The sequence below is a fragment of the Halichoerus grypus genome, chromosome 4 (genome assembly GCF_964656455.1).
Source record: "Halichoerus grypus chromosome 4, mHalGry1.hap1.1, whole genome shotgun sequence".
Taxonomy (NCBI): Eukaryota; Metazoa; Chordata; class Mammalia; order Carnivora; family Phocidae; genus Halichoerus; species Halichoerus grypus.
This window is the reverse complement of record NC_135715.1, coordinates 148,645,015-148,663,251: the sequence shown is the minus strand read 5'-3', so window position 1 is coordinate 148,663,251 and position 18,237 is coordinate 148,645,015. Positions and strand designations below refer to the sequence as shown.

Here is an 18,237-nt window from a genome sequence, read left to right as displayed (position 1 = left end):
CTTAGTTTAAATATGCCTGAACTAACTAACTTTTGCTGAATCTCTTACAGGATTGGCATTGACACAGACCTTGAAGCTTTCATGTCTTTTAGAACCCAGGGTGATGTAGTAAATCAGCTGTGCATTAGATAATATAAGGTATGTGGGAATGAAGTTCCCCAAACTCTGAATGGATTATTTATAGTGCCTGCTAGGTACAGAGGATAGTTTATTTATTTATTTATTTTTTAAGATTTTATTTATTTATTTGAGAGAGAGAGAGAATGAGAGACAGAGAGCATGAGAGGGAGGAGGGTCAGAAGGAGAAGCAGACTCCCTGCCAAGCAGGGAGCCCGATGCGGGACTCGATTCCGGGACTCCAGGATCATGACCCGAGCCGAAGGCAGTCGCTTAACCAACTGAGCCACCCAGGCGCCCCAGAGGACAGTTTAATTCATTTAACCACGAGGCTTTTTTCCTGACTAGAAGATTTATTTTTAACACCTTTAAAAATGGTGAAAATAGGTTTCCAGATACTAATACCAAAATCACAATAGCCCACAGCAAGGGATATAAAGATTACTTCTTGAAGTTTATTGCCACTAACAAAATACTAAAAGTTTACCAAAGTTAATTTTTTAAATTTAAAGAAATCCAATGAATAAATAATACAGTGATTCTTGGGGGCGGGGGAAGGAAACACTGTATGGTATTTTTTTATAGTTAAAATGTTTTCTGCTTTTTTTTCAGGCAGCCAGGAAGATGGTGGACATTGAGACTGAGCGTGCCTACCAAAAACAGCCAACCATCTTTCAAAATAAGAGGAGGGTCCTGCTTGGAGAAACTGGCAAGGACAAGCTCCTGCCGTACTACAAAAACATCGGTCTGGGCTTTAAGATGCTCAAGGAGGTCATGGAGGGCACCCATATTGACAAGAAATGCCCCTTTACTGGTAATGTCTCCATCTGAGGGTGGATTCTGTCTGGTGTGGTGACCAAGATGAAGACGCAGAAGACCAGTGTCATCCATGGAGACTACTTCCACTATATCTGCAAGTACAACTGCTTTGAGAATCACCACAAGATCATGTCTGTGCACCTGTCCCCTGCTTCAGGGATGTTCAGATCGCTTCAAGGATTGCCACAGTGGGCAAGTGCTGGCCCTTGAGCAAGACTGTGTGCATTTTTGTGCTCAAAGTCATGAAGGATGCTGGCACCAAGAAGTGATTCTAGAAGTTCTGAGACTAGGCATCTGCCCACACCCCCAAGAAAATAAAGTCATTTTCCCAATTAAAAAAAAAAAAAAGTTTTCCAAATGAAACACTTCTAATAGATTTGAGAGTTTCCAAAAGACATCCCCAACTTCCATTCTCTGACCAACATTGGTTTCTGTATTTGGTATTTAATTGTATTCCACAATTTGGAAGGCATAGAGGGGTATAATATAAGTATGGTGTAGTATGGAAGTAAATCTCTGCATGTATGTAGTATAAGAGCTGTAAATTAAAATTTCAATGTGGTCCTGTTGGCTTTTTTTCCAGCTAGCATATTCCACTGGCTGCACATAAATTAGTCCCAAATCACAGCCTGATTAATAATCTCCACATTGTATCTATTCAATCATGGATGGTAACAGTATATAAAATGTAAAACATTTGATAAGTTATTTTCAAGTACACTGAATAATACAAATATTCTCATACTTGTAGAGAGTGATTAGTGACACCAGAAGAAAAGCAAATGTCCATCATTTAATCAAGAGTTCCAGGGTAGTACTTTAATTTTTTCACAACTTATTAACAAAGACTCTATGTTATTTAGTGTGTGCTACTGGTTTTCAATATTGAAAAAATATTACAAATAGCTTCTATATTTGCTATAGTTAAGTATAAGGAGTATAAGTAAGTACAAGGAGTCTATTGAAGTTTTCCCCAACTTACACATACTGAATTCTCAATACCAGTCGTTTAGAAAAGAAAAGAGGACTATCTATTAAGGTGAGTGGAGAAAAAAGTATAGCAAAAATAAAGAGGAAAGAAAGATTTTCTATTTTCTCTTTTTGTCATCAGAATACGTTTACAGCACTTTTCTATTATCTTGTTTGTTAACTTTGTCCCTGTAGTGTCTATCAGTTTGATCATCCCCTCTCTACTTACAGTTTGGTGGGGTCAGTCTCTACTTACAGATGTAGGTGGGGTCAATAATAGTACATATCAATCTGGCCAAATGTTAGTATAGGAATAATTATATGATTCAAGTTAGGATAGGTAGAGTCTTTCTGTAGGACTTTTCTTTTTCTTTTTTTTTTTTTTAAAGATTTTATTTATTTATTTGACAGAGAGAGAGGGAACACAAGCCGGGGGAGTGGGAGAGGGAGAAGCAGGCTTCCCGCAGAGCAGGGAGCCCGATGTGGGGCTCGATCCCAGGACCCTGGGATCATGACCTGAGCCGAAGGCAGACGCTTAACGACTGAGCCACCCAGGCGCCCCTCTGTAGGATTTTTCTAAGTGGGACTAGCAGGAAGAATTCTCTCTCCTCTACGGGCATCAAGTACTAAGTATATTTCCAAGAATTTCCCTGGGACCAAGTTTTTTACCGTGTGAGAGAACCCAGGAAGCTTATGTGGAATGGAGTGAATCTTAGAGGATCAAGCGCTTGGGTCCAATCTATAAAGCTTCTGAGATGCCCTGTTCCTACAACCCTTCATTTAATTCTCAGAGATATTTTACATCCTTCCAATCCACCCCCAGGTTAGCTTTGACTATGTTGATTTGGATTTCTTTCCCTTGGAACTGAAAATCTCTGTCTTAAGTTGCATGTTCAAAAGGGAATGTCAAAGGATCCTATATCATGCTCATCTTATAAACCTCTTTCCACTGCTCCTCAGTGATTCATCTCTACCAAATCTTACATTGAAATTGGGGATCTCCATTTCACAGGCTTATTTATACCTATAATGTGGGTGTTATTGGGATTCTCCATTTACCTTCATCAGCCTCTGCTATTCAATGATGTAGTGTGTGTGTGTGTGTGTGTGTGTACATTTACTGTGTTTACAGTAAAGGCTGGATCTTCCAAGGAGACCCAGGAAGATTAGTTTTCTCATTGCTCCCATAGAGTTGCAGAACTTTTCCATGTAATTTCTCATGTTCAATTTCCAAATCCATATGATAACCATTTATCCTTTTCCCTGGTAGATTGTTTAAATTCTTTTGCAATTAAGTTGCAATGTTTAACTTACAAAGAAAATTGAGAGTTGTTCCCAAGTTTCCCCCCTTGAAGGAAAATTATTTTTTCATGTATTTTAAGCATGGTCTTTTTTTTAAAAAAAAAAAAAAAGTTACTTTAGCCCTGTGGAGAAAATCTTTATGATATTTACCTTACATCTCCATCTTTTTAAACATCTGTATAAACACTACCCTATCTAGTACCATCTGAAAATTATAATTTATTCACAAAACATTTTTCATAATTTATGTGCTCTCTATATTTATACTGTATTTATACTTTTCCATATTTTTGTCTGCCTTTGTCAAAAAGCAAAAAAAAAAAAAAAATACTGAGTCTGAAGCCAATATACAATTAGACATAAAATTAAAGCAATACAAATATTAATAAGAAAGTAAAATTTTCCCCAAATCTAAAACATGTAAATACTTAATATTCAAGTGAACATCTTATTTTTCAAGATTAAACTTTTATTTTGAGAACATGGTAGATTTATATGCAATTCTAAGAAATAATATGGGGAGATCCCTTATTTCCTTTACCCAGCTTCCCCCAATAGTAGCATCTTGCAAGGCAAATGATCAAAGTGGCATTTCAAATTAGTGAAAAAAGAGACCTGTTTAATATATGGTGCTAAAGTAACTGGCTAATCACTTGGAGAAAAAAAATAATATAGTTATGCTTTGTTTATTACTCCCAAATAAAATGCATATAGAGCATGTAGGAATGTAAAACTATTATCTCTAAAAGATACAATTTTTTATTTATATAAAATAAATCTAGAAAAAAAATGGAGGTGGGAAATACCTGTCAAAGGTAGAATAAATGCCCCAAATTAACGGACATAGACTGAAGAATTTTACTACATGGAAGATAGAAACATCATTAGCAGATCCTCTGTAAGTCCAGATTCCCACAAAAATGAGAGCAAGAAGAAAAAGAAAAAAAGAAAAAAAAACTGGTTTTATGCTAGAGTGAAATAAACTAAATGCTCCATTTCCAGAGTAAAGAGTTACACGTTTTTGGTAGCTGCCTTCTGTTCTGTATGATCTAATAGAATGTTTGCTGACCAAAGAGCATGCTTCATCATATCCATAGAACCAGCAGAGCAAAACCACGCATGAGCAAAATCAACTAGGTAATATGTATATTATACACACAACTGCAGAGGGTTCCACACATGTGTTAATCAGCTTGACTCATCATTTATACATATGAATAAATAGCCTAGCACTATGAAATCAAGGAAATACAAAAGTATGAATGATAAAAATAAGATGGAAAATGAAATAACTGGCCCCAGAAGTAAACAGTTTTTACTTGACTATCACTTTAAAACCATTTAATTGAATTCTCAGAGATGTATGATTAAGAAAATATTGCACTGAGAAATAATAATAGGTTGCTACGTGCAATATTAGGAACAATAATACTGCAATAATGATATTACAATAAAGGAGCAATCTAAAAACACAAATCAAGTGCCGGGAAACAACAATATTACCAGGGTAAAAAATGGATCCAGGGAAAACTGAGAGAATTTAGGTATTAAGTAACACCTAGAATTGTATTCTTTAAGAATATCAGAGACCAAGGCCTTTCCGTCAAAGCTGTTTTTTCAGCCACTATACAGAATGCCACCCACACTCCTTCAAAAGTAAAAAAAAAAAAAAAAAGGCTATATCCTCATATAGCACAAACACCAAAAGTGGAGAGGTATGACTAAGAGTTCATCTGAAGGGGTAGGTTGAGTAGCTCCAAAATTTGTTTAGTAGGAATATCAGAAGGAAAGGATAGAGAGAGGAAAACAATGAAAAACATAATTGAAGATAATTTTTCCAACATTATAAAATAGCCCTGAATGCCTAGAGAAAATAATAAAGCAGAGCTTACACATTCAGATAAAAATGAAACAGACTGTACATTCTCACCGCAAAAAAATTTATAAATTAAAAGTTCACAAAAATCCTAAATTTTTCCAACTAAAAGCAGTTTCTGACAAAAGAGCAAAAATCCCTGATATTGGATTTCTCCATGACAAGAAGACAATGGAGTGATGTGGTAAGAAATCAATAGAGCAATAATAAATTTATGGGTGGACATGTCTTGAACTTCAATTCCTATAGGAAATTTACTCCTTCTCTTAATAGAATCTTATTCTTACTAGAGCAAAATAATGAAAGTTTTAATATGCCAAAACTCAGAGAATCTACCATCCACATAACCCAGGTAAAAACAAAACAAAACAAAACAAAAAACAACATTTCAGATGTACTTTAGGAAAAAAATGCATTTAAGGCAAATTATTATTATTTATGCTCTTAAGGTTATTTATGTCTACTTTATCTATTTGTTTGAAATAATGCATAAGAGTGTATAACTGGGCATATTTTCCTAACTTTACATCCAACGATGCCATTTAGATGGCTTGAAATGAGCCTGTGATACAAATCAGGCCTTGATTCAATATTTTGTTATTTGCCTAGACTTAAGAAAGTGATGGAGATCATGTTAATAGTGTAGATTAAAATGTGCCATGTCTAGTGCCAAAGTTGAAAGATGTTTCACTTAATGAATGTAATTTGCAAAAGGTAAGAAAGAGTCTAACAGACAGATCACAAATAAGATTTAATGACAATTCATTTATTGGGAAAAGGACTAGATGATTAGGCTATAACTCCATTTGCTGAATTACGGTTGGGTTACAACCATACTTTTTCTTTTTAAAAAAAGAGACTTATTTATTTATTTTAGAGAGAGAGAGAAAGAAAAAGAGACAGAGAGAGAGTACACACGAGCATGGGGAGGAGCAGAGGGAAAGAATTTCCAGCCGACTCTGGGCTGAGTGGGGAGTCCAATGCAGGACTTGATCTCACAACCTGAGATCATGACCTGAGCTGAAATCAAGACGCTCAACCAATTGAGCCATCCAGTGCCCCACAACCATAGTTTTCTACAGATAAAGGAGTTTGGCAAAAATCCATGAAAGCATTCTGTGAAAGTTAATAGGTTAGAAAGAATTGACAATAAAGAGTATCGTGTATTTTAGTGTTATTTGTATATCACTAAAATTTATAAAATTTATGAAAACTTATATAAATATCAACATTTCAAAGAGCCTGTTAAATATTTATCAGTACACTACTGGCTATGAGTGATTTTAATTTCCCTTTTTAGAACTTTCTATGTGTCTGAATTAAATATGCATTTTACTTTTATAATAAAAAAGCATATTCTAATTGAAATAACAACAGACTGGCATACCACATAGGTTTAGCTTAGTGCTTTGAATTTTTTCCAACTGTGATAGTAATAGCACCAGAGGGCTACAATATTAAAGTGGTTGTTGAGTGAGCTCTCAAGTTCAGAAAGAGAAGGAAAGGTACACGAGCCATATGTAAAATGCATGGGGCCAACCTTGTTTTGTATATAATCTCATTTAATACCCATTACAAACCAACAAAGTAGGGATTTTTGACATTTTAAAGATAGATGAGTTCAGGGATTTGAACTGGAAAAATTTAGATTTCAGGAGGCTGAGTTAAATGGTATTTATCTGATCCTTTACCTGACCGTACCTAGGCAAGTCCAGAAAATTATTTTGCCAGTGTACTTAAGCTGAATGACTTAGGGAGATTCAAGCATAATATGGTGAACTATATAAATCAGGACTTGTGCATTAAATTGAGAAATGTGACTATCAACAGACTCAGTGTCTATGAAAGCTTGATCAATCTGACTGAAGGAAGCTACCTAAGTTATCAGACAAGTGCTCGGAAGTTTGGTTTGAGAGCAAGAACAATGAATTACATGATGTTAATGTGCAATAGCTTTATGTTCCAATATCCTAATACATCTATTCCCATAATAGGGATAAACCTGCCATAGGACAGGATATTTAATTAATGTTGATGGGGTTTGCAAGGCTTTGATAACTCACCTTTTTCAAGGCTTCCATTGTTACCTTATTGTGATTGATATTCTTTTCCCTTAGTTATAATACTTACAATCTTGTTACCTTGAACATCTAGAAGCTATGTGTTGATTTACCATTTATCTTTCAAAGAACAACCCAGATACACTTATTTACACTTATTTCAAAGTCCTTTATGTGAGGAAGGCTGTTTTCTCCTACAACCTAAGGATATAAATTCCTTCCTTCACCCACATCCTCTTCAGAGGTTCAGAGAATATAAGCAGGGAGAGTGGATATAGATATTGTATGGAATCTGGAATCTGGTGGGAATGGGCAGGAGCTTATCATACAGACTATTTTTAAGTCAAATACTGGAATCTTCGGCAATGCTTCTATGATTTTTGTACTCTTTATTCACCTTTGTTTGGAATTTAGATTTCTTTTTTTTTTTTAGCCAATTCTTGATGAATGAAATAAATTAATGACTTGGATCATTTTACTATGCTCTTAGAATATTTCTAAGGATTGAATTAGCTTTTGGCTATCCAAGCCAAAGTTAATATACTGGTTCTGGAAATTTCAGAAAAAGGTATCAATTCACTTCATGGCAGTGAATGTGGAAATCATAAGGTCCAGAGAAGCCTAATGAATACCTTCATAGATTTTCATTAAATTTTAAACTATTTAATGGCCTCTATTATGATCTATTGCATTTCATATATATATATATACACACACACACATACACACATGAATATGTTTATAATATATGAATATATAGGTGTATAAGTATATATATATACACACACAGAAACACATACATGCAAGCTGACTGATAGGAACGGGCAATCTAAAATGCAAGAATATCTTTCTAGAGATTAGTCTCCTAGGAAATAATAAGAGCTTAACAACATGGTATTTATGATATAAATCTGAGTATCTGTAAATGAATTATATACCCTATGTATAACATTCTCCAGGCTGATCAATTTATAATAGGCTTTTCAATTGCTAATGTCAAGAAAATACAACTTTAGCTTGTTAGAATGGTGATTATGAGTAATGACCTTCCCAGAATTCATACAGAACCTCTTCTTCCACCCTATTGTCCAACAAACACGCAAATCATTATGTCTCATTACTGTCACATAGGGTAGTTATTTTTAGTATACATAATTGAGGAATTAGTATAAGTGCCTCTACATCATCCCAGAAACCTTGCCCAATCAAGAGTTAGGCTTCAAGGTTACTGGGATGGGGCAAACAGGGATCCATCGTAAGAGCATCCAAAAGGACTTCTGTCAAGATGAAGGTGGACTGGCAGATAAAGTTGTTTAAGACTGAAGATTATTTAGTGGTCTCCTGAATTATCCTGATCAACTAAAGTCAAAAGTGGCATTGGAGAGATTTACTACTTAGGGAAAAGAGATGACACATGTACTTTCTCTTTCAGTAAGACCTCCTTTAAAAAGGTACAAACATCCAGTTATAAAATAAATAAGTTATGGGGATGTAATGTACAGCATGGTGATTATAGTTAATAATACTGCATTGCATATTTGAAAGTTTCTAAGAGAGTAGATCTTAAAAATTCTCATCACAAGAAAAAAATTGTAACCATGTATGGTGACAGATGTAAACTAGACTTACTGTGGTGGTAATTTGACGATATATACAAATATTGAATTCTTATGTTGTACACCTGAAACTAATATAATGTTATATGTCAATTATAAATCAATGAGGAAAAGACCTCCTTTATTACACTCCAGACAGCATCTTGGTAATGAGAATCATTCAGGAAACAGGTAGATCAGATTTCTGGTAAGAATCTGAACCAATGAAATAATGACATATTTAAAAGACTCAGAAGGCAATTTGGGAAAATTGAGCAAAGGATTTATTATTGTTATTGTTACAGTTTTTTATGCATTGTTAATTTTTTTTTTAACTTCTAGAAAGTGCACCACCCCTACCTCAAGCATTTGAGATACACTTTAATACTAGTAACATGTTTTTTCTTTGGTATGAAAATCAATGACAAACCCCTCACTGTCCAGACACTGCATCTATCACCTTCATCTTAGCATCTTTCAGTGCTGCCTTACAAAAGAGGGTCAGGGCAGAATATGAAATAAAGAACAAAGCCAAATATTAATGCTTAGTCCCACCTGATTTTGTAAGATTCAGACATCTTCTTCATACCTGTACCCAGCTCTTTGCAGATGCCTTCAGCTAGTAGAATGAGCATCCCATTTATTTCACATCAAAATACAAAACCCTTAATATAAAATATTAACATATTATATGGCATTGATAAAATATTTAAATAGAATATATTTTAATAAACTTTCTCATCTCTCTAATTTCTGAAACACCCTAGGAAAGTGTGTGTGTGTGTCTTTGTGTATACACATATATATATACATATATACATATATATACACACACATATATATACACATATATACCCACACAGACACACACACACAGACACACACACACACACAGACACACAATATATATATTTTATTCCATGCATTCTCCTTAGAGTTGAATACTGTCATTGCTAAGATAACTCACAAAAAGTTTGACCTGAGTTTTCTCTGAGGTCTCCTTGTAGTTCTGCCTATCGTAATCAGATTGTAGCTTACTCTGCAATAGACAACTTCATGCATAACTCCTTTGCCCATTTACCTTGTCAGAATTGCTAATACGTTTGGGGCGCCTGGGTGGCTCAGTCGTTAAGCGTCTGCCTTCGGCTCAGGTCATGATCCCGGGGTCCTGGGATCGAGCCCCGCATTGGGCTCCCTGCTCCGCGGGAGGCCTGCTTCTCCCTCTCCCACTCCCCCTGCTTGTGTTCCCTCTCTCGCTGTGTCTCTCTCTGTCAAATAAACAAATAAAATCTTAAAAAAAAAAAAAAAAAGAATTGCTAATACGTTTAAATATTGCCTACTGGCAACCACTTTTCAGGCTGGTTATGTCACTTTCATCCCATCATTATTTTGTATATGTATTTTTAAAATGCTTTATGGTCCTCACAACTACTTTGCATAACTATTCCTATTGCTCACAACTTTTTTTTTTATAACTGAACACTAATGTTGTTAAATGTCTACGTTTTTCAAGCATCAGTTTTTCAAAACCTCAAATAAATGTAAAAGTGACAGGGCAGGCAAAATGAACTGAGACCTTTTTATAGGTTATATCCCTCAATTTGCTTTCTAGGCAAAAGGAAAAAAAAACCCGGAGACACAAAATTAATAATGATACACTTCTAGATACTGTATCCTACTTCCTAATTTGTATCCTACTGTTTCCTACCTGTTACCTCTTTGCTACTGTACTACTAAAAATAAAATCGGTTTTATATACATTTTCTTCCTTGTGGCTTCAAAAATTTTAGCCCAAGACGTGACAACCTAACAAAACACAATGAATATTGCATTAAAATCTTGTGGGCCAGGATTCATTCTTCACATGTAGCCTTTAGTGATTATTATGTCTCAAGAAAGCAGTGCTATAGAAGCATTGGTTAACAAATCAGAAAGGTGCAGTCTAATGGTGGAGTGGGTGGAGATCCGATGAGTAAACAAGCTCTAACAATTCAGGGCAGTAAATGCCATGATAGATAAAAGTGTGGTGGGAATAGAGCATGTGGACAGGACACTAACACAGTGTAATTATCAAAGTTTCCCTAGGAGTTATTTCTAAGTGTATATCAAAACACCATGATGTTAAATTAGTTACATGTGAAGTTGGTTATATATTTTCCTATTCAGGAGAATATCATGGGCAAAAGGCAGAAGGCAAAACAAAGAATTTTAAAAACTGAAGAAGAGTTGATGAGAAGGAGTGGACATATTTAAGATTTCTAAGAAGCTGGAAGAAATAAGGCATGGGGATTTGTTATATATGAGGGGTAAAGGACAGGAAGGAGTTAAGAATCCTATCAGGATTTCTAGCTTAGGGGAGGTAACATATGGCCCGTTTACTTGAACAAAGGAGTTTGGGGACATTGGAATTGAAAAGACAATACTTTGAGGGTTAAAATTACTGGGTTTGAGGAGTCTGGGGACATCCAAGTGGAGAAGTCCAGTGGTCATTTGGATATGAGGATTTGGAACTCAGTGACAGAATGGGATGGAGATGGAGTGCAGAATCCTGAGCAGAAGTATAGTTGTCATATTTGAAGCCATGGCAGTGAAGGGAACTGTTCCAGGAGAATAGGAGGATGAGAAAGAGAAGTTTAATCTAAAGATTAAGGGAATCATAGGAGAAAAGAAATCTGCAAAGGTACATTGTAAAAGATGGCCAGGAAAAATGGGGAAAAAAAGTCTAAGCCTGGCTGTGCTTCTAACAATCAGTGTATCCTAAACTATTCACTTAACTGCTTGGTCTCATTTTTTGTCTCTTTAAAATAACAAAGATGCCCACATGTTAAATTTTATTAGTTGTATAGCCCTTTAAAAAGAAAATAGTGAATGTTATGGGCTGAACTGTGTCCCCCCCCAAAATTCTATGTTGAAGTCCTTACCCCCAGTCCCTCAGAACACACACAGGCCTGAAGGCTGGAAGTATTTTGTTGGTTCCACTGGCCTAAGCAACTGCTCAGGGCCTACGAGATGGAGCTGTTGCCCAAGGTTGCAGAGACAGGGGCTGCTCCCTTGGCTGGCCTTGAGAAGCATGTCGAGCGAAAGATTAGTCTTAATGAGCCCTAATATTTAATGATATCTGCCTTGCTAGTTTTCAGTCTTGCTTGGGGCTAGTGACCCCTTTCTTTCTTTTTTTTTTTTTTTCTGATTTCTCCCTTTTGGAAAAAGAATATCTACCCTCTATCTGAATCACCATTACATTTTGGAAGCAGATAGTTTATCTGGTTTCATAGGTTCACAGCTAGAGGAAAAAACATAACTTAAGATGAATCTTACTTGAATTATATCCACACTTCATTTAGATAATATTTACAGATCTTGAACTTAGAGCTGAAGCTGTAATGGGTTAAGACTTTTGGGCTGTTGAAGTGGGAATAAGTGTATTTTTCATGTGAGAAGGTCATGAATTTTGGGGATTCAGAAGGTAGAGCGTTCTGGGCTGAATGTTTCCCCTCAAATGTATAGGTTGAAGTCCTAATCCCTACTGCCACAAAATGCAACCGTATTTGGAGATAAGGGCTTTAAATATGTGCTTAAGTTCATATGAGGTCCTTAGGATGGGCCCTAATCCAGTGACTGGTACCCCTGTAAGAAAGGAAATCTGGACCCGCAGAGAGACATCAGACATGTATGCACACAGAGAGACAACCATGTGAGGACAAAGGGAGAAGCCAGCCATCTGTGAGTCAGAGAGAGCCTTCATAATGAAACCAATCCTGCTGACACCTTATCTTGGACTTCTAGCTTTCGCAGCTGTGAGGAAATAAATTTCTGTGATAGCCACCTAATCCATGGTATTTGTTATGGCAACTCTGGCAAACTAATAAAGTTCAGGTTCTTTTATTTCTAACAATACTGCGATACAGATCTTACTTTCTCCACTTTAAAGATGAAACAGTTGAGGTTTTGTGAAGTTTAACTAGTTAATCAAGATCAAAGAGAAAAAGACTTAATCCTTGGTCCTAGGAAAGACCCAGTTCTTCCATCATACCAGAACTGCTGCTCCTGATATTAGCTGTGTAATAAAAGTAAATGTGTGTATGTAGAACAGCATTTTCACAACAATTTTTGCTCTTTGATTAAATATCTATATCCTTATATTTAAATACACATACACTAGGTACAATATTTTATTCACCTCTTGAGAATTAAAGATAAATGAGTATAGAAACACTACATTTTATTTTTTTATTTTTTTTTAAGATTTTATTTATCTGAGAAAGAGAGACAGAGAGAGCAAGAGTGAGCACAAGCAGGGCAGAGAGGGAGAAGCAGGCTTCCCACTGAGCAGAGAGCCCGAAACAGGGCTTGATCCCAGGACTCTGGGATCATGACATGAGCCAACGGCAGATGCTTAACCAACTGAGCCCCTCAGGCACCCCGGAAACACTACATTTTAGAAGGTTCAAATGGAAACTGAAATTTTGCTTTATTTATATTCACTTATGAAAAGTAAAAAATAAAGTATTTATAAAGGAGTTATGGCTGGTTGAATGCTCAGATAGGAGTGATAGCTGAGTGCTTGTTATATATCAGTACTATTAATACTTCATTATCTTAATGCTTACTGTGAAATAGTTATATTGGCCCTGTGTTAGATGAGCTACAGGGGTTGGGTAACTTTCTAAAAGTCATTTCTCTAATAAGATATGTGAACCGAGGTCATTTGGCTCCAGAGTCTGTGCTTTTAACTACAAAACCATAATCAGTCTTTGCAGCAAGTTGTCCAGGGTCTAGACCTTTTTTTTTTTTTTTTTTTTGCAAATCATTAGCGAAAACTTCTCTAGTCACTAGAGTCTTTGTTCCTTTAAAACAAGTTTCTTTTTCCTTCAATAGAGTAATATTAATTATTTTCTAGGATTTGTGCAGGCAACTCAAATTCATTTTCAAGTGGGTAATGTAGATTTGGATCTAGAAAAAAACATTTGGGCTGTGCTTGCCACAACAAATGTGAATAAGAACACTGAAATTTTTAAATAAACAAAAAAGTGGGACACCTGGGTGGCTCAGTCAGTTAAGCATCTGCCTTCAGCTCAGGTCATGATCCCAGGGTCCTGGGATCGAGCCCCGCATTGGGCTCCCTGCTTAGTGGGGAGCCTGCTTCTCCCTCTCCCACTCCCCCTGCTTGTGTTCCTGCTCTCGCTATGTCTCTGTCAAATAAATAAAATCTTTAAAAAAAAATAAACAAAAAAGTTACTAAAACTATAAATTTTAAGAAGGCAGGATATTTCAGATGTTTAAATGTCTAACTATATATAGATAACGGCTACAGAACCAATTAACAGTGGATTGTTTATAGTCTGCCAAGAAGGAGAAAAATAGTAATTTTTAGAAACCATCAATTATTTTTCTATGTAAAAACTATGGCAATAGTATCTACTATAAAATTATCAAATTTTGACAAATCAGAGATTTATAGTTCTGTAATTATTAATTTAGCTGAACAAATATTTAATGAGAAGCAAAAATATGAGTTGACATTACCACAGTGATGAGGGGAAAGAGTTTGTGTATGAATGAATGGTAAAATTACAAAATACATCTTTAGGACACACCCTGATTTGACAGACAGATAGAGAAAGATCTCAGGAAGATACTAGGGAAGTAAGTTCACAGAAGTAGAAGGAAAAACAGACTGTGTCCTGGATGTTAAGGGAAGAGTTTCATTGAGAACTGAAGATATTGTCAATCGAAACTGAAAAGGTAGTTAAAAATGTTCCAGAGGGAGCAAGGAGCTTGACAGAAAGCATTTTACCCTAGAAAGCCTTATACATCAACCTAATCTATCCTTTTCATTCTCTCTCCTTCCGTCACAAATAAAACAAGAAGAAATTTTGAAGAAAATAGATATGGAAAATCACAGCACTTCACTTAAACTGAGATTATTCTCATTAATACATTTTCTGGATTTCGTGTTTCATCCATTTCTTTATACTACAAAGTCTGGTAATAATAGTATTAAACCTCACTCCCTCCATTGAAAGAAGAATTTTTAAGGCCAATGTTCCCCCCTGCTAATTCTCTCTTATAACTTCTATCACCATCCCCTCTGCTTTCTGGACTTCTACTGTTTTCACAGTCTTAAATGCCCTTAATTCTTTCGATCTTAAAAAAAGAAAGAATACAAAGTTAAACAACAACAACAACAGCAACAACAGCCCTCTTTTGAGGATATGCAATTTTAGCATTTAATATGGAAATCCAATAGCATAATGATGAATATTGAGCCTGGAGCCATATTGTTTTAGTTTTCACTTCCGGATTCAGCACTTGAGCTACTTAATATTTCAATGCCTGGGTTTCTTCATTATACCCATTGCACAGATCTCCCCAGCATAAATGTGCGTACAATAATTAACAACTCAATTTGTGTTTGCTATTATTATTCTTAACATTATTACTTTGCTGTGTTTTCTTTGACTAGAGAGACTGAATGTACTATCTCTCCACCCCACCCCATGAAGAGAGTGAAGATTAAGCCTTTCCAGACCCCACAAAAGGGGAATAAGTCTTCAACTGATTTTGACTGAGTTTAATGGGCTGTTAGATTAATATTTCAAACAGACTGAGTTGAGAGAGGCATGACATAAAAATGGGAATCATATTGAAAAGAAGATAAAAGCTAGAAAGAAACTTATATTTTAAGTCAGGATAAACAATCATCCCAGTTGATTCTGGTTTTAATGCTGAAAGTCACACATGCTAAAAAAAAAAAAAATCCCTCAGTCTTGAGGCCAATTGGGACAGTTAGTTGCCCTCACCCTTGATCGCCAATTTTCCAAAATCAAAGTTCAATGCTTCAAAGTCTAGCTAGTATATTCTTTCTCTGAGATTCTTTCTCTGATATTGAAAGCAGAATTGTGTAATTTCTCCTATAAATGTTCCTATAATACACACATACACACACACACAAATGCAACTCGAATTAGATATTTGTATAAATATGTAAATGTCTGAACTCCCCAATTAGCTTGTAAGGGCACTTATAACCAGGAGCCATGTGTCATGCTGTTATTTCATCCCATACTCTGTTTTTTGCTTAAGTAATATATTCCCATTTGTGTGACCAAAAGCATAGAAATATAGGCATGCCAAAAATCCCTGCAATGAAGGGGGGCCTTTTAATTGAAGAAAAAAAAGCTGCTGTATTTTTGAAAGTCACACCATCTTCTCACTTCACTACAGAATTCATTGTTAGGCTTCAACCATTATCCTTGAACAGTGAATGAAAATAAATCCAAGTGACACCAGAGAGAATCTGCAGGATGCTGTTGGGGAGACTAAAAAAAATAATGAATATTTTTGTACAAGTGGCCTTTAGCAATTGCCTCTGTCTGCTGTTATGAGAATGAAACTGAATTTATTTTTCTGCTCTGGCAGACTGGCATGTAAAAAATACCATGCCAACACAAGTAATATAAAGAAGTTACATGTTGTTTATTAAATGGGGTAATGAGTAAGGAAGAAGTAAACACAATAAACTTAGTGAAGTATTCAATGATGTTTTAGTTTCTAGAATTTTGGTTCAGGAGAATTAAATATGGGATGGTACTTCAATTTTAAACCTATATATAATCTTTGAAAACTGTTACATCTACATGAGAGGCTAATGAAAAAAATAGTCTTCAACAGGAGACTGAGACCTGTGAATTTTCAGAATGTTTTCTGAAATTCACTTTGCCCACATGAAGACTCATTTGAAATAAAGTTCCCCCTCTCGGGGCGCCTGAGTGGCTCAGTCGGTTAAGCGTCTGCCTTTAGCTCAGGTCATGATCCCAGGGTCCTGGGATCGAGTCCCACATCGGGCTCCCTGCTCAGCGGGGAGCCTGCTTCTCCCTCTCCCTCTCCTCCCCTGCTCCTGCTCTCTCGCTCACTCTCTCTCTGTCTCAAATAAGTAAATAAAATCTTAAAAAAAAAGTTTCCCCCTCTCTAAATCCAGTCTGTCTCATCAACAGACACCTAAGTCTGTGTAATGCTATCTCCATTGGCCATCCATTAAAATAATTAGGCTGGATTAATACTGATCTCTGTCATTTAATATTCATCAGTTATTTGCCAAGCCTCCTTGTTTGTCCTCTTTCCCAAAAGAGACAATGAATGAGAGGTGAGCTTTACTACTCAGTCCTCCTTGTAGGATTAGGAAATGCCAATGGCTTGTTTTTCGGGCAAGGTTTGATTGTCTGTAATTATAGGAACGTCTATTGAAGTCTTATCTAGTAATACAATATTTTAAAGCCTGTCCTGATCCTTGGATAGAAATAAATTCTAAAAATATGTAAGTAAGTTGTTTGCTTGTATATAGGGAAAAATAGTTATAATGTGTTTATCATACTTTTACCCATTATGTGAGAGATTCTGACAAGATGATGAACAACATTTAGTGAGATTCTTCGAGTTTGTTCCTCAATACTGAAATATAAAGATCTAGAAGACTCCATTCACACTGTCACTTAAACTATTAAGGTAGCTCAACCCAAACTCCATTTCTCACTTGAATAAAAAATAGTTTTGATTCTTAATGTTAATGGTTTTATCATTAAAGAATTCACAGCACAAAGGGGAATTTAAATGACTCATAGATAAGATGACCATATAATTTATCATCCAACCTACTCATAAGTAACGCATTCAGGAGAATTTAGGATATAAAATGCCTCTTAGCGGAAGAGAAATATTTTTAAGTAAAAGGTTTTATAAAATATTTTGTACTTTCCCCCTGTATTGTGAGTACCTCTGCAAGTGAGAAGGTAGTTTATTTTTGTTTGCTTCGCTGCAAGGGGATGAAAAGAAGTGGCAAACTTTCCTATCTCCAGAAGATACTCAGTTATTTTGACTTAGGAAATGTGAAAACAAAACAAAACTGTTGCACTACTTCCAGAAAAGAACTCCCACCCGACTTTTGTTTTAGAAAAGAATAGATCCAGGTTGTTCACGGACAAAGGCTATTCACGTAGGTTTGAAAGAAGTGTGGAAGGAAAGGGGTGAGCATTCATCACCTGTGGCAGAGGTATCTGTACTGCGACGTCTTAGATGACAGACCCTCCAAATGGACGGCACGAGAACAGGGGCTGCAGTGGAAAAACAGAGGGGAGGATGCAGGCCAGACCACTGCAAGTATTAAGAGCCCAGCAAAGCATCTCTGCTCAGGTGTGGCATAGGAGCAACAGAAATACCTGATTTCAAGAAGTTACGGGGCTTTGACAAGTGGTGTTCCTGTGAACCCAACACCACATATTCTAGATTACTGAAAACCCAGAAGAGACAACCCTATGAAATATGATTTTGACTTGAATTTACTAACAGTCCAATAGGCAGTGACACTGAGTAGGTGGTGAGATGTAGAAAAATAAAGAGGTTTTTTTAAAAAAAAGTTTGTGGTTTGTTTTGTTTTAGTAAACTCTACACCCAGTGTGGGACTTGAACTTATGATCCCAAGATCAAGAGTCACATGCTCCTCCAA

At 35.9% G+C, this 18,237-nt stretch overlaps 1 pseudogene; it reads left to right on the top strand.

The window, feature by feature from the left end:
- The first annotated feature begins 738 nt into the window (after positions 1 to 738).
- On the top strand, positions 739 to 1,220 carry LOC118553069 (small ribosomal subunit protein uS17 pseudogene; annotated as a pseudogene).
- The last annotated feature ends 17,017 nt before the right edge of the window (positions 1,221 to 18,237 follow it).